The sequence below is a fragment of the Rhipicephalus sanguineus genome, chromosome 4 (assembly GCF_013339695.2).
Source record: "Rhipicephalus sanguineus isolate Rsan-2018 chromosome 4, BIME_Rsan_1.4, whole genome shotgun sequence".
In the NCBI taxonomy this organism is placed as follows: Eukaryota; Metazoa; Arthropoda; class Arachnida; order Ixodida; family Ixodidae; genus Rhipicephalus; species Rhipicephalus sanguineus.
The window spans coordinates 30,830,845-30,853,468 of record NC_051179.1 but is presented as its reverse complement, the minus strand read 5'-3'; positions in this window follow the sequence as shown (position 1 = coordinate 30,853,468).

Below are 22,624 nucleotides of genomic sequence, written 5' to 3'. Positions count from 1 at the left end.
CCGCCCATTATAAAAGCGGGCTATGTAAATATTCCCAGACTTGGGAAGGGCACCAATACGAGATCCTTAATTATACCAGATTCAAGAAAAAAAAACACCCACAAAGGCACGAAAGTGCTCTCGAGAGACGCTAGGTGGCTCATTCAATGGCGGGGTCGTTTGGTGAGTTAATCGCTTGCCACAAGTTAGGCCTATCATTTTAGCGATAACTTGGTATATGTGATTGCTAGTTAGTTCTTGCGCTTTTTGCCATCATGCTTTCGGCAATGTTATGCACCGCTGGGTCCGGTGTAATGTTCCTGCTGCGTCCAGCATTCAGCGTATGTTCTTTATGGGTAGGCTGTAAAGGAGCGTTCGTAGACTTCGGTGACTTGCAACAGTGCTTTGAAGAGCCGGGGTTATGGCAATGTTTTAACAGCGGAGGTTTGCGCCAGATAGTGCGAACAGAAATGAACGGGCACGCGTTCGCTTCGTCCTCTTCTTCATCCTCCGCTTCGCTCCCACAACGCGTGCGTCGATTTATCCGGCCGTGGAATGCAGTAACTATGATGGGCGAGTATGTTACGTGATTAAAAATTACGTCACATCACGTAATATTTAGTCACGTGACTAAATCACGTAGCATTACGTAATAACTAGTCAGGTGACTACAAATCGCATAACATTGCGCAACTAGCCATGTCTCTAAAATCACGTAACATCACGTAGCATCTAGACACGTGACTAAAATCACGCAACATCACGCGAGATCTAGTCGCGTGGCAAAACCACGTAACTTCAAGTAACAGCTAGTCACGGGACATGTTCCCGCCGAAAACACGTAACAGCTAGTCGCGTGATAAAATGACGTGACATCACGTAGCATCTGTCACGTGAATAAAATCATGTAACACCGCAACAACTAGTCACCTGACTAAGATCACGTAACATCACGAAACGGCTTGTCATGTGACATGTCTTCGCCCCAAACCACGGTACAACTAGTCACGCGACTATCTCGTAACATCAAGCAAAAGATAGTCACGTAGCACGTTTCCGCCAAAACAACGTAGCATTTAGTCACGTGACTAAAATCGAGTAACATCGCATAACAACTAGTCCCGGGACAAACATCGCGTAACATCATGTAACAGCTAGTCACTTGACTAAATTAAATCACGGAACAACTGGTCACGTGACCTGTTCCCGCCAAGAACCATGTAACAGCTAGTCACGCAACTAAAATTACGACATCAAGTAACAGCTAGTCACGTGACTGTTTAATGACGTGTTGAGTGAACAGAGGAAGACTTAAAAAGAAAAACAAATATTACGACCTAGGGGCTCATTTCCGGAATGCTGCCGGGAATTATTGAAAGACCCGATACTTTCTAAACAGGCCTGTCGCACGCCATGTTGGGATACGCAATAAAAGATTGATCGGTCCGATAGTTTGAAAGATTCCTGCTTACTGTATGTTGCTGAATTCCCGAGAACAGCGAACAATGTTTGCTATTGATATTTTTTTTTAGAATTCAGAAATGTGAGGCTGATAGCTGCACGCCAAATAGTCCTTTTGGATTTAAACTATTGATCAAATGCCCAAGTAAAGATAAATACAAGAAGACAGAAAGGAATGACATGGCTATCGGGGGAATAAAAATCAAACTCCGTTTCTGGATATTCAGCGTCATCGGAAAATGGTGCGTGCTGTTACAGTACAATCCATACTGCTTTTTTTAGTCCACATAAGAGGTTTGCGGCCAGGTGTAGAAATGCTTTATCAGCGTGGTGAAAGGAGAAAGAACAGAAGAAAATAACAATGATCACTGGAAGAAAAAAAAAAAAGTTTCATTCAAACGGAACCATTGCACAGAAAGTGTTCGACAAGGTACCACAACGACAGAAAACGAAAAATCGCTGCAAAGTAGAACCAAAACCCAAGTTGTGGCTGACGTGGGCGAAGACGAACGACGTGTTTCCGTTCGGAGCACCGCGAAGACAAGAAATGGAAGGCATGTCGCCCGTCCTCTAGAGGGCAGAGTGATCGCAATCTCTACATACCGCCCCTAAAAAAGGAGAAAGAACGGCTCGGCGAAAGAACTGCGGTGAAAGAAGAATGAAAAGGAACATCAAGATAAATGGGCACGGTGTTTTATGATGCATGGTAATACGAGAACAACTGAAGAATCCATAGAAGCCAAGTCTGTTTTTTTTTTAGAAATGTACAGTGTGTACGGAATATTGGCGCTTTGAAATGGCGCCGAGAACTGTACATGTCACGCAAGAGGAAATATACGCATATAAACTTACACTGACAAACGTACACAGTGTTTCTGTGGCAAAATCGATTTGCCAGAGCACACGGAAACATTACAGCGTGGTAGTCTGAATATTTGTGTAAATAAATACGTTTGTTCAATTTGCTTATTATATCCCGCTCAGCTGTTCGTGATATCACGGCAGGCTTATAATGTGGCCACTAAAGAAACGAGTTGTTACATTCTTGAACACATAGGCGTGCGCAGGGTTCCCCATCAGAGGGGGCAAAGGTTCATCGCAGCGCCCCCCCCCCCCCCTACTAAGTCAATGTATGGGGCAGATTTTGCGCCCCCCCTCTCTTATATGACTAGAAGGGTCAATGTACGGGGCAGATTTTGCGCCCCCCTCTTAGGTGATTAGGGGGGGGGCGGCCGCCCCCCCTTCCCCCCCTGTGCGCACGCCTATGCTTGAACATGTAGAAGTCTTAATACATACAACGTCAAATTTTGCTCGATCCTTTTAAGCAGCAAGTTCCAACCAAACCTAAAATTTTTATTTCCAGTTGAATGACTGGCACGTTGTAAACCGATGCATCTTTGACAAACTTAGATGAGTAATCGGGAATATCGCAATATACTTGTTGGTACACCCTGATAGGGTGTACTTGTGGGTACACCCTGGTGGGTACTTGGGTACACCTGCCAAAACTGGTGCCCGTTGGCATTTTTTTCGAAGAAACTCTCCAGCCCAAAAACACCCTCGTCTACAGGCATCGCCGATGAAACTTCGGCACCTGCGGAAACAACATGGCCAGCCTACTACAGAGAGCTTCTCGCCATCTACGAAGCGGTCCAACACTTTCGCCATATTCTCGAGGCACAGCACTGCACCAGCTACACTGACCACAAACCTATCACTTACGCCTTCTCCCAACGACGCGAAAAACTTCCACCGGTCCAGCAGAACCAACTGTCCTTTATCGCCCAGTTTACCACCGACATCCAACACATCAGCGGAAATGATAACCTGGTGGCAGCTCGACAGCGCGTCTCTGCTGTCGAGCTGCCACCCGTTACGACTGACACCCTCGCCAACGCTCAGAAAACGGACGCCGAACTCCAGAAGCTCCTCGAAAATGGCTCCTCTCTTCAACTTCAACAAGTCGCCGTCCCTGGGTCAACGGATACTCTCTACTGCGACATATCCACCGGATGAGTGAGACCATATGTCCTTTCGCCGCATCGCCGCAGCGTTTTCAGCCAGTTACACAACCTCAGTCACCCCGGCATCCGCGCTTCTTCACGCCTTGTGACTGACCGCTATGTTTGGCCCTCAATGCAACGGGACTGTCGCCCCTGGGCATGCACGTGCATTCCGTGTGAGCACGCCAAAATCCTCTGGCACGTCACATCACCGCTCGGGGCATTCTTCGTGCCGTCGCAACGGTTTCAACACGGCCACATCGACATCATTGGCCCCCTTCTACCGGTCGGGCCTTACCGCTACTGCCTCGCCGCCATCGATCGGTACACTCGATGGCCCGAAGTATTGCCGCTCGAAAGGATTACCGCAGAAGACGTCGCCTCGGCCTTCTTCACCGGCTGGATTTCCCGCTTCGGCACTCCTCGTCGCGTGGAGTGTGACGGCACGGTGCGGCGCCGCTTCTGCGCTTGCGCGCAGCTTCGACGCTACTAAACCAAGTGCCAGTGGATAAGAACACTCTCGCCCTCAGAAGACAAAAACTGTGTGTGCTCCCGCAATCAGTTCAGTTGTTCAGTTGTTGCTGTTACGTCGTTTCGTATGGACACATTATAGTAGCAGTCGTCAGCTGGAGGACCTGCGAGTACGTCGCGGAGCTCGGCTGCGTAGCGACAGTCTATGTGGGCGACGACGTAGTCGTAGCGCGTCCGGTCCTGGGTGATACGTGGTAGCGAAAACTGCGCCTCGACTTGAGCGAACCACACCTCAGGTGACTCTGACCAAAACGGTGGGAGCTTGACGGCGACGCGACAGACGTCCGTGTCGGCGGTGGCCGCTGGAGTGATGGTGCCCGCTGGAGCAGAGCTTTGGGGGGCGCGCCCCACTGCGGCTGTGCAGAATTGTTAGATGAGTGTGGTTCATTTTGGGTGCGTTGCTGCTGTTCGTGGAGTTGCTGCTATTGGTTCTTGATTACCAGTTGTTGGGCCTGAAGTTGCTCTTGAAGATTTTGTACTTGTTGGCGAAGAGCGGCGAGGGCTTCCTGGTCGGCCATGGCGGTGCGGTAAGTTCGTTTTTTTTTTCCGGGTCACCAGTTGTGGGTACACATAACTTTAATGCGTCCACACGAAACGACGTAACAGCAACAAGTGAACAACTGAACTGACTGCGGGAGCACACAGTTTTTGTCTTCTGAGGGCGAGAGTTTTCTTATCCACTGGCGCTCGGTTTAGTAGCGTCGACGCTGCGCGCAGGCGCAGAAGCGGCGCCGCACCGTGCTGCCACACACTTTAGCTTTAAATATGTTTGGAAACTGGAAGAAAAGGCTTGTTGTGTGACTTTCGCTTGCGTGCAATCCTTTCGCTGACACAACTGCGTTAATCCATTTTGCATGTCATGTATTATTCATAAGGCAATCCTTGGGGGCCCCCGATTTTCTTTTCGGCGTACTATCGTTTCACGCCAAATACCTGCTTGCAGATGACGGCCACCTATAAGCATCCATAGACGCTGTCAAAGCAAAGTATAAGGCCTGAATTTGCTGCATAGGAAGGATTCTTGCTGAGGAATCAGACACGCATGGGGCCCTTTCTTTTTGGGCAACGGAAAAATAAGCCGTATCCGCAGCTTCTCCTGCGTGACTTGAAAGCCCAAGCAGCTTGGTACGTGGAAGCGAAATGCATCGGCGACGAGAGCAAAATCTTGGTGTTTCCGTTTGTTCGCTTTGATGTCATTTGTTCATATGAAGCGATGCACGTACCCACTCCTACAATATAAGGCTGCACAAAACAGCAGCATCTAATAATAAATATAAAAGTAAATCAACCCCACGAAAGCATTAGGCGCTCTTCTCCGCTTTTCTTTAATGAGCATGTGGCACAATAATAAGCATGTGGCACAAGCTTCGAGACATGCTTATTTCTCGTCTCCAACTCCGAAATCGCGTTCTTGGATTCCGATACAAGCGAAGTGCTAGAATTATTTCGCTAGAAAAACCACATAGCGGTCCAGGAAAAATTTTGCTCAATGACCAAGGGGAGGCTTAATTCGAACTTGTGTCTAGCAAGATTTCTTAAACTGCCGTTTTCCGAACAGCAATTACAGCAAAGCTGTTGTGCTCGAGGTGTGCCGTGTGTCGTAGATACAAAATCATCACCATCATAAACCAGCACGCGCTCTTTTCGTCCTCTGCTTCATCTTTGTCCTTTTGTTCCTCTAATGCATCGCTCCTAGAACAAGTGCGCCGATTAGTCCGGCGTGGGATACAATAACTCGGACAGGCGAGAAAACGAGCACAGGGAGAGAGAAGGAAAGAGATAGAAAGATAGAAATTCTTGGCGAAAAAAATTTTGGCGAGGCGAGAATCGAACTAGCCTACCCACGATCCGAAGGTGAGCGTCGTAACCTCTCGGCTATCCAGACACGCTAGCAGAGCGTAGCATAGCCTTGTATAGTATAGTATAGTGTAATACAGTATGGTATGGTATGGTATGGTATGGTATGGTATGGTATGGTATGGTATGGTATAGTATATTATATTATAGAATAGTATGGTATAGTATAGTACAGTACAGTAAGGCGATGGGAAAGAGACGCGAGGGATAGGAGGAGAGAAAGGACGAGGGGAGAACTAGTACACAGAGAAAGAAGGACATGGAAAGAAAGAGAAAAATAGAGAGAAAGAAAGGGAAGGAAGAGAGAGAAAGATAGAAAGATAGAGAAAGAGAGGAAGAGATAGACAGAAACAGACACAGAAAAGATACAAAAAAGAGAGCAAGCATAGCCTTGTATAGTATAGTGTAGCAAGGGGTGGGAAAGAGAGAGGCGCGAGGGTAAAAGCCTAGCCAAGCCAGGACGAGCTAGGTGCCCAACAGCGCTACTGTGACCCAGCCTAGCGCGACTTTGTACAAGCAGCGCTATTTTTATTTCCGAAATAGGCAATAATGACATGCATTAATTGAAAAAAAAAGTTACGCAGCTTTTCGTAATATTAAATTAACCGTGGAAGGTGAGTTGACACACCGTATCTTCACGCGACAAACATGCAATGCAGTATTACAATGCATTATCAAATACTTACCGACTTGCACAAATTAAAAAAAAGAAAAAGAAATAAGGTGGCATGGAGGAGGGAGGAAAAAAAGATGGCATTACACGCACATATATAATATATTCGTTCGCGATAACAAGCTGTTGTGTACTGAGCCAGCGCTTCTTGCGAAATTTCGAAGTAGTATGTGAGAAACAGCAAATTCAGTAATTTAAGGATTGAACTATAAGCGAGAATTGCATCTTCGTGTCCTTGGCACAAGAGCAGAAAGATAGAGCAACGTGTTCAAGACCCTTCGGCTGGCTCTCCAAGCTGAGAGGTCCGCACTTTCTCGAGGATACGCAGAACGGCGATGACACGTCAGAACAGTGTCAGCTTTTCCCGCGAAGAACATGCCACCACGTCGAGCTAACAAAATAAACAATAAAATGAAAGAAAGAATAAGTCACTAAGAACACAGAATATTCTTCCTGCACCGTCAAGAGGATTTTCGAGTGAAGCCTCTGGCTGACTTCGTCATATCGAGAGTCACAGCCCGAAGCCTGGAAACACTCGCGAAATATTCCTCGCTGCGAACGTGACGAACAACGCGCGCGTACTTCACTGCAGCTTCATCGGACGACTCAGCGAGACTTGAGTGTTTCTCACGACTCAAACATCGCTACCTTATTTTAAGTTTTCACGTTCCTTGTGACACGTCTTATCCTTCGCCACGCATTTTCACACGTCGTGTTTTATTCAGCGGATCAAGGTGTGCGTCTCTTGTTTGAGTTCTCCTCCACTCAGCCTCGAAGCTTGTTCATTGCGAGCTTTATTTTCTTTCCCTTGATGCCACGCACGCTTTCTAGTTCCATGATTTCAAACGCAATGTTCTTGGCGCAGCTTTCCGGCTCCTTTGAGCTGGTCAGACGCAAATAGCTTAGGCTGCCTGATTTTCGCTGGCGTGTGCGGAAGAGTATTGTTAAAATGAAGGAGTTCGCTGGTGGGCGATCTTTTACACTGTACAAAACTTGTTTTTTTCTATAATTATTTTCCTACTTGCTGCGAGAATGGATGACTTATCTCCTCTAAAGTGTACTTAATAATTGGTTAGACTTTGTTTCAGGTCTTTCCGGTTTTCTCACTCAATGCCTCATCTATAATCCTGTAATCAATTTTCCGCCTCTCTACGTCAAACTTTGAGGCTGAAGGTTGTCGTGCACGTACGTCGGCAGATATCAAGGCTCTTGCCTTCCAGCCTTTGTTCTCTGTCTCGTGGAGTTATGCATTGGTCTAGTATTATTATTTGCGCACGGGTGCGGTAAGTGTAGCGCTGCTCTTTTCTGTAAGAGATACGATTTGTTTTCTCTCCGTATTACTAACCGTCTTCAAACTTTAGGCGTCGCTATCATTTTGCTCCGCGCCACCGTCTTAATTCTATTTCCGAGGCCGTGTCTTGAACGTGCGTGCTCTCTTTTTCTATACCGAGACCTACACTTATTCCTGGCCCTGCGTAGACTTTTTTGAAGTTCTAGGAGGACTCTAATGAAATGCAGATAGATCTTGGCAAATGTCGAAGATATAGACCAACTTTCTTTTTTCACGCGGTATTTAAGTTGCCTGTTCATCACCAGTTCATGTTTTTTTTTTATTGTGCAGCAGGGAGAAGAAGAAGAAATAGACGGAAAAACAGGGGGGTTAGCCAGATTTGCACAGAAACCAAAGCACCCGATTATATCGTTATTAGCGCGTTACCTTAAAAAAAGCACTTTCATTGCTTTTCGGTTCATCCTAGACGGCGAAGGGCAAAGTACTTTCGCCAACGAAAACGTTCGTTCCGAGTCCAGCGTGTGAAATTCCTGTTCGAGTAGCTGTCTATTTGTGTCGTGCTTGGGACAGTCGAGTAACAGATGACGCACACCCTCGTCGTCGTGGCCGCACGAACATGTTGGCGATGATGCACGCCGAGTCCGAAATAATAAGTGCTTTGTGTAAGCACTTGAAGACACCACTATTTGCGACGAATATTGAGCGGACTATATTGAAAGTATGCACCGCGACTGTATTGCCACGCTCGCTTCTTCTTTTATTTTGATGTGTTCGAGTTTGACCAGCAAGGACGGTTATCAACGCTCGACGCTGGCCGTGAAGCAGTGTTCGAGAAGCTTCACGATTTTAGTAGATCGCTTTGTTAAGATTGCGTGCCGCACGCGAATGTTCCAGCTTTGTCGAGAGATAACGCCGCCACCAGCGATATTGCTGGAAAATTCCATAGCGCCTGTATAAAAGCCGACGCGCTTGACCGCTTGTCAGTTGATCGACGGACGACGCCCTGTTCGCCGCTATCATTGTACAGCGTGTATTGCTGTAGTTCTAGTTCTCATTTTCCGGCCACAAGTTCGGCCAAATAAACAGTTTCATCCTGCAAACGCCGACTGCTGTCTTCATCGACGTCACGACTACGTGACAGTATGTGTGCTCTGTTCAAACGAGTCTTCGAACTTACCAAATGTAGGACTGTATGTATGTATGTATGTATGTATGTATGTATGTATGTATGTATGTATGTATGTATGTATGTATGTATGTATGTATGTATGTATGTATGTATGTATGTATGTATGTATGTGTGTGTGTGTGTGTGTATGTATGTATGTATGTATGTATGTATGTATGTATGTATGTATGTATGTATGTATGTATGTATGTATGTATGTATGTATGTATGTATGTATGTATGTATGTATGTAAATTATTGGTATTTTCTTATCATAGCAACCAAGTCGAAAGGGATATCCGTCACTAAGCAATGGTCACAACAGCACCTTTATTTATTTTATATTTCAATAAAAAACATTCTATCTTGAATTCATTGAGCATTCTTTGATATTTCAACTTCTTGCAACGAATCGGCTTGAATAGGGGCACAGACCTAGTCGAACCGATTTGTGGCTCTCTCTGTGCCCCTGTCATCTGTACTTCGTATGAATAACAAGTCAAGTAGAATATTCAAGTTCCTTGCGGACTAATGAAAAGCAAAATATGAATTGCCAGTAAATGCCAACCTCGCATATGTCAAAATGACAGGCAGATTCTCCAGCGTCGATTTCGTACATATCCCCCGCTTCCGCTCTTCTTCACGAACCTCCTTTCTCTAGCTTATGAACGTGTTTACCTTCGTCGCAGTGTTTATCCTTGAATATGTGCAAACCGTCCAAAGGGCGCTTAAGACGTCTGTGGAAAAAGTAAACGCCAATATATTGCAAGCTTACCTTCAGCGAGGCAACACTTCGGTGTTCCAAGGAGTGGGGGTACTGTCAGCTAATGTCGCGACTTACGTTTTTTGTCAGCTTCGAACTTTAGCAAATGGAGGGCGCCCGCGCGCTAAGTAGCTGTCGCGCTTCCTAAACAGGTAAATTTGTACTGGAATGGGTTCTGTCAAGTGTAATCTTCAAGCTTCTTCATATTGCACTTCCTTCGTCGCATGTATGCAATTCGATTCAAATGGTGCTCCGCAAAACATTTCGTTTCCTTCTTCCTGCAGAGCACCCTCGGGAAGAAGCTTTAGGAATTATGACACCTAGGCTTGTGCCGAGAAAATAAATCCCGCGACTAAGGTACACAGTGCCTCGACCGTTCCTCGCCGTTGCGTGGAACTCGTGTGAGGTTCCGACAGAATGTATCGTCGTTGTGCTTTTCAAAGCTCGTGAGGCTATACGTTCTCGAGGAGGCCTTCACTCGACAGCTTACTCACTCCTGCTATTTCGAGACTTCCCAAGGAACTGTTGCTGGGCAACTTGCCTCCCCGTTCCTGTAGGTACTTTTGTGAACCACCCAAAACCGGCAAGCTCAGATACGAAGGTAAGGTGTCGCTCTCGCTGCGTTCGCGTTGGATTACCCGTGCATTCACTACTTCAAGCTGTACAGAGCTAGATTCTTCTTTTCTAAGGTGTGTGCTTTTTCGTTTAGCTTGAGTTTAAGAGCTAGGCCGGTTTTTACAGACTGCGCGCGTATAAATCTCTCGGCAGTATATCCATGGCGAGTGTTCTCTGACGCGCTTACGTTGAATTCTACTCGACAAGGAGTTTGCAAGCAGTTGATTTATTTCTTAAACGAAGCGAAGACTCAGCTTCCGGTTCGTCTTTGTTCTTCCTTGAAGAACGTTTTCTGTTCAGGTGTAGTTCGTTTCTGCACAGCTACGTGTCTCCCCAGAGGCGAGCTCCATTCCGACACTTATTGCTGACCTTTCTTTCTCGCCTTCAGGAATGACCATTCTAAGTTTTTTGCACCATGAAACATGGCTTCACGTTATCGCCGTCCGATGCAAACGTTGCATTTCTGCCGAACTAAGTCCTCCACTTTGCTTTCGCAGCTGAAAGTTTACGTACGCGAAGCCATGCGTGATATGATTCAGCCTCACTGTATAACCTGGACCCGTACCAGACACTGCCACATATCGATAGAGGTCACGAAATGTCTCCCCTTTGTTCGGCGCTTGCTTAGCTCTTCTGTTCCCTCTCCTCTTTCTCTCTCTCTCGTCTTTCTATTGCCCTTGCGTAATCCTCAAGTGTAGTGTAAACTAACCGGAAGTTTCTTCTGGTTAACTTCCCTGCATTCCCCTTTCTAATTCCTTCCTTCCTGCTCAGCCATCGCTACACATGAACGCACTGTGCTCGCTGTATGTTTTCTGGCCATACTTTTCGTATATCCTCTTTTTACATTCAGGAACTGCTGCGTTACATGTTCAATTTTCTGAAAACTTCTTTTTATCCTTGCATCTTTCTCTGTTCTCGTCTTAGTGCTTTTCGCGACTAGGTCACGTAGTAGTACATTTATTTCATTAAGAACTAAGGGAAGTTATCTCCCTCTAACTTTAGGGCGAAGGCTAGTTTTTCTTGGTTTTAGTTATTGCAAAATAAATCTGTCTAAATCATAGCTTATTTATTTTATAATCTAGTCATCCCTAAGCGACGACAGTATGTACCCCATAGTATGATTAATGTCAAACAAGTAAGCTTTCGAAGCGAAGTTGGAGAGGAATTCTGAAAGAAAAATTGAGCGCAGTACTATCATGCACCCATAATAAATTAACAGCACACGATCACTCAGAACAGAAAAATTTTGCAGGGAAATACACGGGCAAAAACTGTTTTATTATTCGAAGTACTTAGTATTTCAGACAACCTTCACAGGTAGCTTGCTCCGCGCACGAACTGTTGGTCTCGCCCTGATGATTTTAGGTTTTGTTTGTTCCTCAGCGACATTTTGTGTAGACACAGTGAAAGTGAAATCTCCAGGAATTGAAATATTGTGCACACAGTCCTATTGCAAGACATCGTGAGATATGTAGGCCATTCTACAACCTTGTATTCCCAATAAATCAGACTATACAACCTACACGTATTATTTTACTATGCGACGGCGATTTATAAATGTCATCGACGGTGACATTTTATGATGTCGCCTTTATATAATTCACCGTCGTGTAGGACTGCTGAGCGTTACGAAGCAAACGCTCTGACTTTTCCGACATGAAGTAGTTGCTGTATCTTAAGAAGGAGCGCAATAAAATAACGATACAAGAAGGAACAGACAGCCCTCTGATGAGCATGTCACTTCATAATGTTGGGATAATACGCGCATATCTTGCGTAGACGCTAGTAATCTTCGCACAAATCGCGATGAGTAAACGCAGTAAGGGAATAATACCAGTGCTAGGTTGGCAAGTGAAGGAACACAAAAATAGCGAGTCCTGCACTTTCAATGGCCGCTGAATATGCGGGCTCAATTATTTGCGGTATAAGGGTAGTTGTTTCGTACGACCAATAGCAGTAATACCGGTATATTATAATGTGTATATTCTGGTATATAGTAATACCGGAAGTGAAGGAAACTTCAAAGCAGTCGTTTCCGTTCCAGCGCACTTCACGCAGGCTAGCGCTAACCGATGATTTCACCAGAAACTTCATCAGCGCGCTTGTTGTTTTGATTCTCCGCCCTACTCAATCTCCGATGAGCGGGCACCCGTTCATGGTCTTCGCTCAGGTATTTCGACAAGTAAATAGTGCGACGCTTCTTCCACGCGTCTCATCTATACCGTGGTAGATTTTCTTTTCTTACGAAACAGAACTCGTTACGTTTAGAGACTAGCGATTGCCGGATTTGGAACATCGCATTATACGCCCAACTTCACGTCGAAGTGATTTACTCGTGTTTAGAGCGCACCGTGTCTATACCTCTCAAGTTAGGTTAAGTCTATGTCGGTTCTATACCTTCTTTCAAAGTTACTTCCTAATGACTCGTTTTACGGATGCGAAGATTAGTACCGGTATTCATATTCATAATGCATTACTAAAGGAAGAATTTATAGAAAGCAAACAGAAAAGCGCCGACAAGTTTTGATGAAGGTTAGCTCTGTCTTCCTGCTACCTCAATCATTGCTCCGATCTGCACCTTTTTCAAGATTTCTTCCCAATGGTTCGTGTTCCGCTTCCGGGAATTACTACCGATGTTCGTATTCGTAATGCATTCCTAAAGAGCGAATGTATACTAAACAAATAGAAAAGCGCTGACAGGTCTAGATGAAGGAAGCCGGAACGTCCTAATTAAAGCACGGGAAGGCTGCGCCAACCTTATCTTCTTAAGAGCTAAGCATTCCTTCAAAAGCGTGGCTCACTCGACGGACGGTTCTGCCTTTGTATGACGACGTCAGGTGCGGACGTCCTAGATCTCAGACTGCACTTCGCTCAAGACACTCGGAATGAAGCCACACTCCTGGTCTGTTCTCTCTTTAGATTCCGGAACACGCTGGAAAGTTTTCTTGGCCCGAAAGCAGGTGGTGTGTGGAAGATGAGTTCTGAAGAAGTACCCGGACAAGACATGTTCATAATTTCGTTTGTACAAGGGTTAAGTGAAGAAAGGCAGCATGAGTGCATGTGGGTCTGCTAGTAATTAAGCTCTATAGCACCTAGCGTGTGAAGAATTACGCAGAACAAAAGATGCCGAAGGCAGCACTATATTTGCAGCGCGGCTTGAGCTTGGAGCTGCGGCACCTGCTCGGCCCGGGGCAAAGCAACGCTCGTGCGATGCGCAATGCAAAAGCGCTACCGGTGTTTTTGAGGACTGCACGCCTTAACGACACTTTATAAGTAACTGTATTGTGTGTATGTGTGTGCGTGACTGTGCCTGTTATTTGTGTGTATACGTGATAATTGTGTATATCATAGTCAACACCCGACACCTGGAGTAGCAAGCCAGGTGATGAAGCAGGCTAACATATCCTGGGTAAAATTCCTGGATAATCATTTAAAAGAAATATACATCTTATCTATACCTCAGCTGAAGCGCCAAACATATTTAACAAAATACTTGCACAAAGCGCAGATTCAACGAAGCAATTTTCACTTAAAGGTCAGTCACACAGGACATAATCTACACAGGCCTTTAAGTGTCCGAAGTAGATATAACACACAGAGACAATCTCTTTGCCATGCTTTCAACAAGTTAGACGACCAACCTCTATCAAAATAAAGACTACTACGCCATCGTCCGGACATAACGTCGCAGAAGAAGGCTTTACAAGCACTACTAGCCTTCCTGCGATCCACTGGCCTGTCAGAGCGCCTCTGAGCGGAACGCTCTCGTGTGTGTGTGGTTGTGATTGTTTTTTTCCTTATTATTTGTTTTCTCTCTCTCGCTTTCAACCCCCTATTCCCCAACCCCAGTGCAGGGTAGCATACCGGATACAAACTTCTGGTTAACCTCCCTGCCTTCCTCTACTCTTTCTCTCTCTCTCTCTTCACTTAAAGGCGCATATTTCTTCAAGTGGTGACGGAAGTATTTTGTTGTTTCTCTGTGAAATATTTCTAAAGAACACAAAGCCTCTGGCACATAGACCGCTAGTACTAATGGGGTTTTATGTGTCCACAAACCATTTAGTTGTGCGGACACAGTCTTATGTTCAAGCTATCCAGCAACATAGTGGTAATGTCATAAAAGAGCTTGAGTCTTCGCACGAAATCTGCCATAAATTTGATTGCCAGCAACCTAGGAATATATGCGCCGAGAACATTTTATAAAAGCAGCAGCATTAGCAGTTGATACCAGTCGACGAGCGCCCACTAAAGTTCAAACCATCCTCTTTTCTCCAAGCTAACGTAGTAGCAGAAGGATTGCAATGCAAGTTGATTCATTCATTTATGGATCGTCTAGCACCCCTCTAAAATTTTCAATAGTAGTCTTGCTATGCGGTGCGTAAAAAGTATGCGTGATTTGAAACGACACACCAGTTGTTACACCAGTAACTCCTTACACCAGTTTGTACATGAGCAGTTCATACAAAACAAAGATGTGTACAAAGCAACTGATATGAAGATATTTACCTTTGCTTATATCGTACAAGTTAGGAAAAATTACGTCACATTTTAAAAGTTACGATGAAGTATCGTGGATTTGTCAGCAGTTATAAACTGATCAGTGAAATTGTTCCTGGCAAGAGTATTTGTTTTTTGAGACAAGTCTCGGTAAGACGCTTAACCTGTATCAGTTATAAAACCAAGAGTTGTCCCATCACTATTCCATGATTTGTGTAAGCGCAGAAGCAGCTACCGGCGGGACCCAATAACGACTGAGATACAGCGCTTTCATTCGCTGTATTGAACACTATATCGCCATTGGGCATAAGTTCATTTTAAGTAACTTATATATGAAGTTCGTAAGACATCTTCCTGAACGCTTTCATTCAGCTGTCTACTTTGAGTCCTGTCGCTGTTTTCAGTCAATATGTTCGGATTAAGCTTGCTAGAACATACACTTTTTTGTTTCCTTTTGTCGTAAATAAGGAGCATGATTTCGAACAAAGTGCATGTCTACTTGACACAACCCTCGGTATCAATCCCATAGCTTAAGTGTAATGGGGCCGGCGCCACAACTCCATGGCATTTAAAAAAGAACGATTTTCGTAAGGCCGGAGCCATACACTGTAAAAAATATCTTGTGAAAAAAACAGAAATTGTCTGGCAGCTCTCTTGCCACAAAATTTCTGTAAAGCTATGTTTTCTATTTTGAAGTTTTCTGTGTTTTAACAGATTTTTTCCGTTTTACTTTACAGAATATTTCTGCATAAACACAATGTTCAGTTTTGTGTTACAGAAAAAACTTGTTTTTCTGTTTGTCTTCTTTCTGTTATTTCACTGTTACTTTCACTTTTACAGTACAGAAATTTTATGTTTAAAAACACGTTTCAGTTTTCAGACACTGAAAAAAACTGTTTTCTGTTCTCATTTGTCTGTTATTTCGCTAATAGTGTCTGTTATCGTTTACAGAAACGTTATCTATAAGTAGAAGTTCGGATATCGAGTCACAAAGGTTGTGTTTTCTGTTACTGCCCTCCTGCTATTTCATTACTGCATTTTAATTCTGGAACATATTTTTTTATGCATAAAGATGAACTTATATATATTTTCTTAGAAAATCATTGCTCAGTACTAAAAAGTAGTTATGTCACTTGTACAAGCGATACGCAAACATATTTTGTTTAGCCAAATGCAATGGCAAAAATACCAATATATTGCGTTTGCATAATCCAAATATATTCCAATTTTTAAAAATAATATCTGGGGTTTTACAAGCAAAACCACGATATGATTATGAGGCGCGTCGTAGTGGAGAGCTTCGGAAATTTCGACAATCTGGTGTTTCTAACGTGCACTGACATCGCACAGTACATGGGCCTCTACCATTTCGCCTCCGTCGAAATGCGACCGCCGCGGCCGGGGTCGCACCCGCGACTTTCGGGTAAGCAGCCGAGCACCGAGCGGACATTGTGAACTTCTTGGAGCTACACCCGCGAGGTGTTGCCTCCAGCACTCTAGTAAATAACGCAATAAAAACAGGCACATTTCAGTAGATTCTCCTTTCATGATAAAAGAAACGAATCTTTATTTAAGCACAGGAAATGCTGCATGTAAACAGCTTCAAAATAATTAAAACTGCGTACATGTTGTCACCGTAGATTCAAACTGGTTGGGAAATTGTGTAGATATACCGTATTTACTCGAATCTAGGCCATACCTGATTATAAGCCAACCCGCGAAATTCGCAAGGCCAGAAAAAAAAACTTAATCATTGTACTCGAATCCAAGCCGACCCCCCCCCCCTCCACACACACTTTCGCACATCGTCTTTTCGAAAAAAAACAACATCGGCTTAGATTCGAGTAAATATGGTATATTCATAATGACACTGCGAATTTTTCGTTGTAACACTTAGCATTCATTGTCTCGCAGAGCTTTGATTAAGTTGATCATTTGTGGCGTGAGGCGGCGCTGCTTCCTTGACTTCTCGACCTTGCTTCCTCTGTCAGGGTTGACTGCTGCGGCTGCCCTAAAAACGAATAATGATATTTTTAGGTGCACCTGGCTGTTGCATGACTATGCTGAACATAATGGACCACACTGAGAACAACATTGACTATGTTGGTAGAGCGCTCAAGAAACCCTCGCATTGCCACTTTAAGGTGTGTGTGGAATCAGTTAAAAAAATAACCTCACGATCCAGAGGAGATTCATTTCTATAAAATTGCATTATGGTTCATACAATGTCATTTATTGCAGTGTAAGGACTTTAAAGTGAATAGTGCTCCTCACAGAGCAAGGTTCACGTGCTTTTAAACACTCACCCAAATACAATAAAAGCTCATTAATTCTCATTTCACGGGTCCGGAAAAAACGTCTGAATTAACCGAATGCCCAATTATCGAGAGTAGCAAGAAAAAAATAAACAAATGACTATTATATCAATGCATTTTCTTTTTCTTGATGAATGCGCAAATCTAGTACCTGTATTGCACAAGAGTGAAAGCCACAATTTCTGTCATTAAGTTCATCGTTCGCAATGAGACCGCGGCCCAAGACCCCGTTTATTAATCCGAAACGTTTTCTCAACCCATCCCTTATTACGTACCTCCGCGAGCAACACCACCACACCCACGTGATGATAATTTTGTCGCCGAAAAATTGGTCGGCAACTGATCGTTTGTCCGTCGGAATGTAACAAGCGAGTTTTATGTGAACTTGCGGAGTGCCGCTGAAGGTCCTCACCTTCAACAGCTTCCACCATGTATGAGCTTTGTGACATTGTGCGCACATAGCCCAAAGTCGAAACAAAGCTACTATGCTATTAAACAAAACAAAGGTGTTATTAAATAATGTATGTGCTTGCTGGGACCAGAGAACACAGCCAAACTCTCCGATTTTTTAAGTGCACACGCATGATTGCATGGTAGGCACTATGGGTTTCCCAATTTAGATCTGCAAAAATTACACTGAAACCATTGTAGCGCGATAGACCCGGACAAAGTGGATGATGGGACACCACAGGCACAATTTTCACCACAGATTTTACGGCATTGCCCCAGACAATCAGGAAAATAACATACTCATCCTGAAGCGCATGCGTGCACATGTTCTCCATTGCAAACAATAAGAGATATGAAAAAAAGTCGTGTGTATCTATTGATGCCAAATAAACTTGTAGACGTGTTGCTGATGCAATCTGAGCCCATTTTGCTTACAGGGAATTCTCGCTTGATTGCACCAATCCTCGTCGGTCCTTTGTTTATTGTGTCTCTCTTTCTGCGTTGTGCTCACAATTATGGTATACCAACTAGCCCGGACACACACCTTGCTCCGGCAGCAGAACTGCATAAAAAAGTGCTAGCTCTTATTTAATATAATGAAAATTGTCGTGTTACTTGGTGCCCCTTCGAAATCCTCATTAAACAGTGATTAAAAATACTTCACCCGTCAACCGTTCCATATACTAACGTTATTACTTAAAATCTTTCATGACCGCTCAGGATTCCCGTAGACAGTTTTACACTTAAGCTGAACATTTCCATCCGATCCTGACCGCTGGATTAGTGGACCTCACCACCGCTCGTTACTGGACTTCATACACGAAGCAAATTTGTATGTGTATTTCTGAATCAATATTTATTATGCCTATAGGCAGACTTTCGAAAAAAAAATTTAGTCATACCCTCCATCAGAACCCTCATTGACTTAGCCAAATGGGAGTGTACTTAGATAAAGCCACATTAGATAGTACAAAAGTAGACAAGTACTGGTACTTGTCTACTTTTCTACTATCTAATGTGGCTTTATCTAAGTTAGTTGCATGAATCTTGTTGAAAAAGTAAGAAAAATCATATTAAGTTTTACCTTTGTGTGAACACCAGGGTTAGGCTGACCTCCTTGCGGTATTCAGTAGTAAAGGCGAAGTGTGTAAAGAGCATCAACTTGAATGCCTGGCACCGTGTGGTGGATTCGATCACAGCATGGGTATCAATAACGATGGTAAATACCCCGGCAGTCAGAAAGTTCTCTCCTGGAACAAAATATTTCCTGTTTAGAAATATTCAGCAATATATTGCAAATATCCATAACAATACGTTTGCAATGATGAAAGGGGAGCACGGCACGTTTCCGACGTTTTGCCTGCAATAATAAAAGTTATGAAGTTAATTATGCGATAAGTAGTCATTAAAACTCCTGTACCCTGGAGTTCAAACAAGCATGCGAAGACAATTAAAAAGTTAGACAATATTTTTATTGAACTACACACATTGTAGATGTGATATAACATAAAAATAAATAAATAAATTCTCTCAATAATAGAAGGTAAATTAAAGCAGCAAACAATTTGAGGAGCAGGCCACTGTCAAATTATTCTCTTACCTTCTGGTAGCTCGAGATGCAGCACCACCTTAGGGCACTATGACACCTTAGGGTTTCCATGACACAAAACCATATAAATCATTTTGGACTCTTCGTTTTCTCTTCAGTCCTATTTTTGTCCTTGGTATCTCGTAGACTAGCTCAGAGAAGGAACTCTCGGAACACTTTTCTGTGCTCTTCCAATGGGCACTTCATGCAGAATAGATTCATGTTTTTGTGCAGTGCGGCACACTTCATGAAACGTGGCACAGTCGTGTTAGTGGTGCCAGAGAGACTGCAGACATACATCGCTGAAATAAATAAAAAACTGCAATTACCGAAAGAAATAGAAAAGTCTGTTATAACGGTAAGCACTTCTGTAAAGCTCTAAAGAGAAAGGAAAGGAGGCTAATGCCTGACCGTAACAGACATTTTTTGCCAATTCAGAGAGAATGAATCCTTAACATTAAATGCTATACCTAATTGAAACATATTCCTAATGCTTTCAAAAAGCCTTTAAAGGCATGCGCATTTGCACGGACGTGAGGCTAAGCATGCAGACGAATAACACCAGAGCACGTGGGCGCGCTCAGTGAACCTCCATTGCAGAAAGTCTTTACGTAAGGAATCAATAATGCATGCGCAATGACGTTCGCAATGACGGTTGCTTCGCGTCGACTATTTCAATATTTGGGCTAGCGAGCCACCAAGTTGCGATTTCTGTCGCACTTTTTTCGTTACCAGGAATTCATTTATAAATGGCACGTGGTGGGGATATTTGTCCAATGATCTGTATCAATCTGGGAAAACTTGCCACCTGAGATGGAGCAACCTGTCCTTCGTTTTATGAAAAGCAGAGGGTCAATTCGTTTATATTTTTACTGAAAAACTCCTTCGAGTTGGGCTAAGCCATTGGGCCAGAAGACGAGTTGCACTGCCTGCAGGGTCGTAGCCCGAAATTCTTTTCGGGGGCGGGGTTCAACCGCTCTTTATGTAGTATGTTCGTGCGTGCATATTTACACATGTTAAATCTAACAGTTAATTGGGGGGTGGGTTGAACCCCCACCCTAGTACGCCAATTCCTGCCTATTATGTGCTGTAAACTATACATAGCATAAAATTTGCTTCTCCGCAAAAGAGCAACACAATATATATGTTCAAAATCTATAGAATATTGTGAATGTTTACAAATCGCAGAACATTTCTAATGAGCAATTCGCTTCATTCAAGGAGTGATGCGCTTAAAGAAGTAGATGTTATTTTTTCAGGGGTAATATTAGCGTAATTACAGTTTGTTTCGCATGGCGTTATTTGGCAGGAAACAACACCATCAAATAAACAAAGCCCATCTGTCGCAGTAGCATGGCTCGCAAAACACACAGACCATTCCGTCATATGCCAGTCGTCTGAGCAGTTCGGGAGCCGCTGTTATCTGCCAAGCCGCTCTTTCTGTGGCCTACATGTCGATAGGACGGAGGTATAGAACGGATGTCCTTCTAAAGCTGTCGACCAAAACGTGCGCATGTTTTTTTTTTTCAAACGCCCTAAACCTCACGCGCGACAGAACGTGCGCCTCAAAGAGCTAAAAAATTTTGCGTTCAGCGGCGAACACATCTCGTACACACATCTCGAACCCACTTGGTTGCGTCATTCAAAATTTGTGTCGGTACTTTTGTTCGACGATGGAAGTCTAATAACTACTGCCGCCAAGCACTGGTGAACAAAACGGGCGAGAGCCAACGAAAGATTCATTCGCCCTTCAATACGCCACTAAAAACAAAGTCCGCCTCTCCGAAAACCGGGATTCTTTAAAGGTCGTCACCATCGATGTCCACAATAAGCCTTCACGCACGGCTAGAACAGCGGCGTCAGCGTTGGCGCTCACTGAGAGATCACATGTGACATGTGCCACGATTCACCGCCTGTACTACGAGCGCACTTGAGCCCACTTTCCAGAGGTGTTCACGACTTCACGCCGTTGTGTGTAAACCACGGATAACAACCGCGTATCTAACATGAGCTTCAGCAGGGAACACGCCAATCCGAAACGCGCCGACTTTCTCCTACCGAGGAGAAGACGTGCTCCACCGCAACGCAGGCGGAATGCGATGACGCAAGGCAGCGCGTGTACACGTCAAGCCCGTGCCCCATTGGCTAGTCAATCGATGTATCAGTTTACCGAGTGGATGTGCCCCACACGTCCATTCGGTAAACTAGGTTTACCTAGGTTACCTATCTTGCGCCAGGAACTTAAAGCTTCGTAAGGAAGGTCATCCAATGATACTACGCCAAGAAGCTATGCGTTCGCACATTCCCGCCAGCAATGTTCAAGATACACAGCATTATACAACCAAGCAGAACTTATCATGCAATGACCACTACAAAACACTAAACGCCGTACACCAAGCCACAACATCATTGCTCAGGGCCATGTTCACTATGCAGGAGAAAGCTACCTATTACACGTAGATAAACACACAAAAAAAGGAAACGTTTGCACTTTCATAAAAAAGAGAAAGTATTATATGCTCTGTAACGTCGCTCGGTTAGCTGAGTTGAGTTATACGCACTTCATTAGTTTTTAGAGGAAGTCGGTCCAAGCATCAAGAAAAAAATAGGTGCAGAAACACAGAATACGCAGGTTTGATGTAATAAGAAGCAAAGCGGGTAAGGTGAACAAATACGTCTCATTATTCTGTACAGCGAAACCTCGTTAATGGCTGCCCGCAGAGAACGCACATGAAGTGCGCTGCGAACGCTGTTGTATGCGTTCTGCAACCGTCCAAGTACAAATTCGCATACCTTGACGTACGATGCCGTTAACAGCAAAGAAATAAATGGGGTACAACAGCAGGCGTTCCCTCAAGCACCCACTTACAAGGCCTCTTCAGTATTTCTACCAAAGCATGGAAGGAATTCCGGCTCTCGCACAACGTTGCGGTCGCGCGCGCTGCCGACGCAAAGCAGAATTAGAAACTACGCGAGAGCGAATTTCGAAAGCGGGCAGGCATATAAACGAGTTCTTGTTGTAAGGAACTCTAGTTAGAAGCAAACCACTCACCTTTCAATGACAGACGCACAAAACGCAGGAGCAGGACGGTGCCGTAGCCGCGCTTTACACTGCAGCCATGCGTAGCCGCGCTTCGACGTGAGCGGTAGCCATCTTGTAAATGTAGGGGCCCGGACACCCGTGAGGCATGAACGTAGAACCGCAGAAAAGGCTCTGAATATTAATAAATCAAAATAGCATTGTGGGAATAACCAGAAAAACATGAAATGTTATTTCATGGACATTTGTAATCTTTGATGTATTTAAAACTGTGTAGGTTCAATTTTGAGTCGTTTGTTTTGCTGAAGGTCACGAATAACAGGAAATTTCGGTTTCTCTTTTTAACAGATTTCCTTCATGGCACATTCACAGAAAGTTTCTTTCGCGGTACAG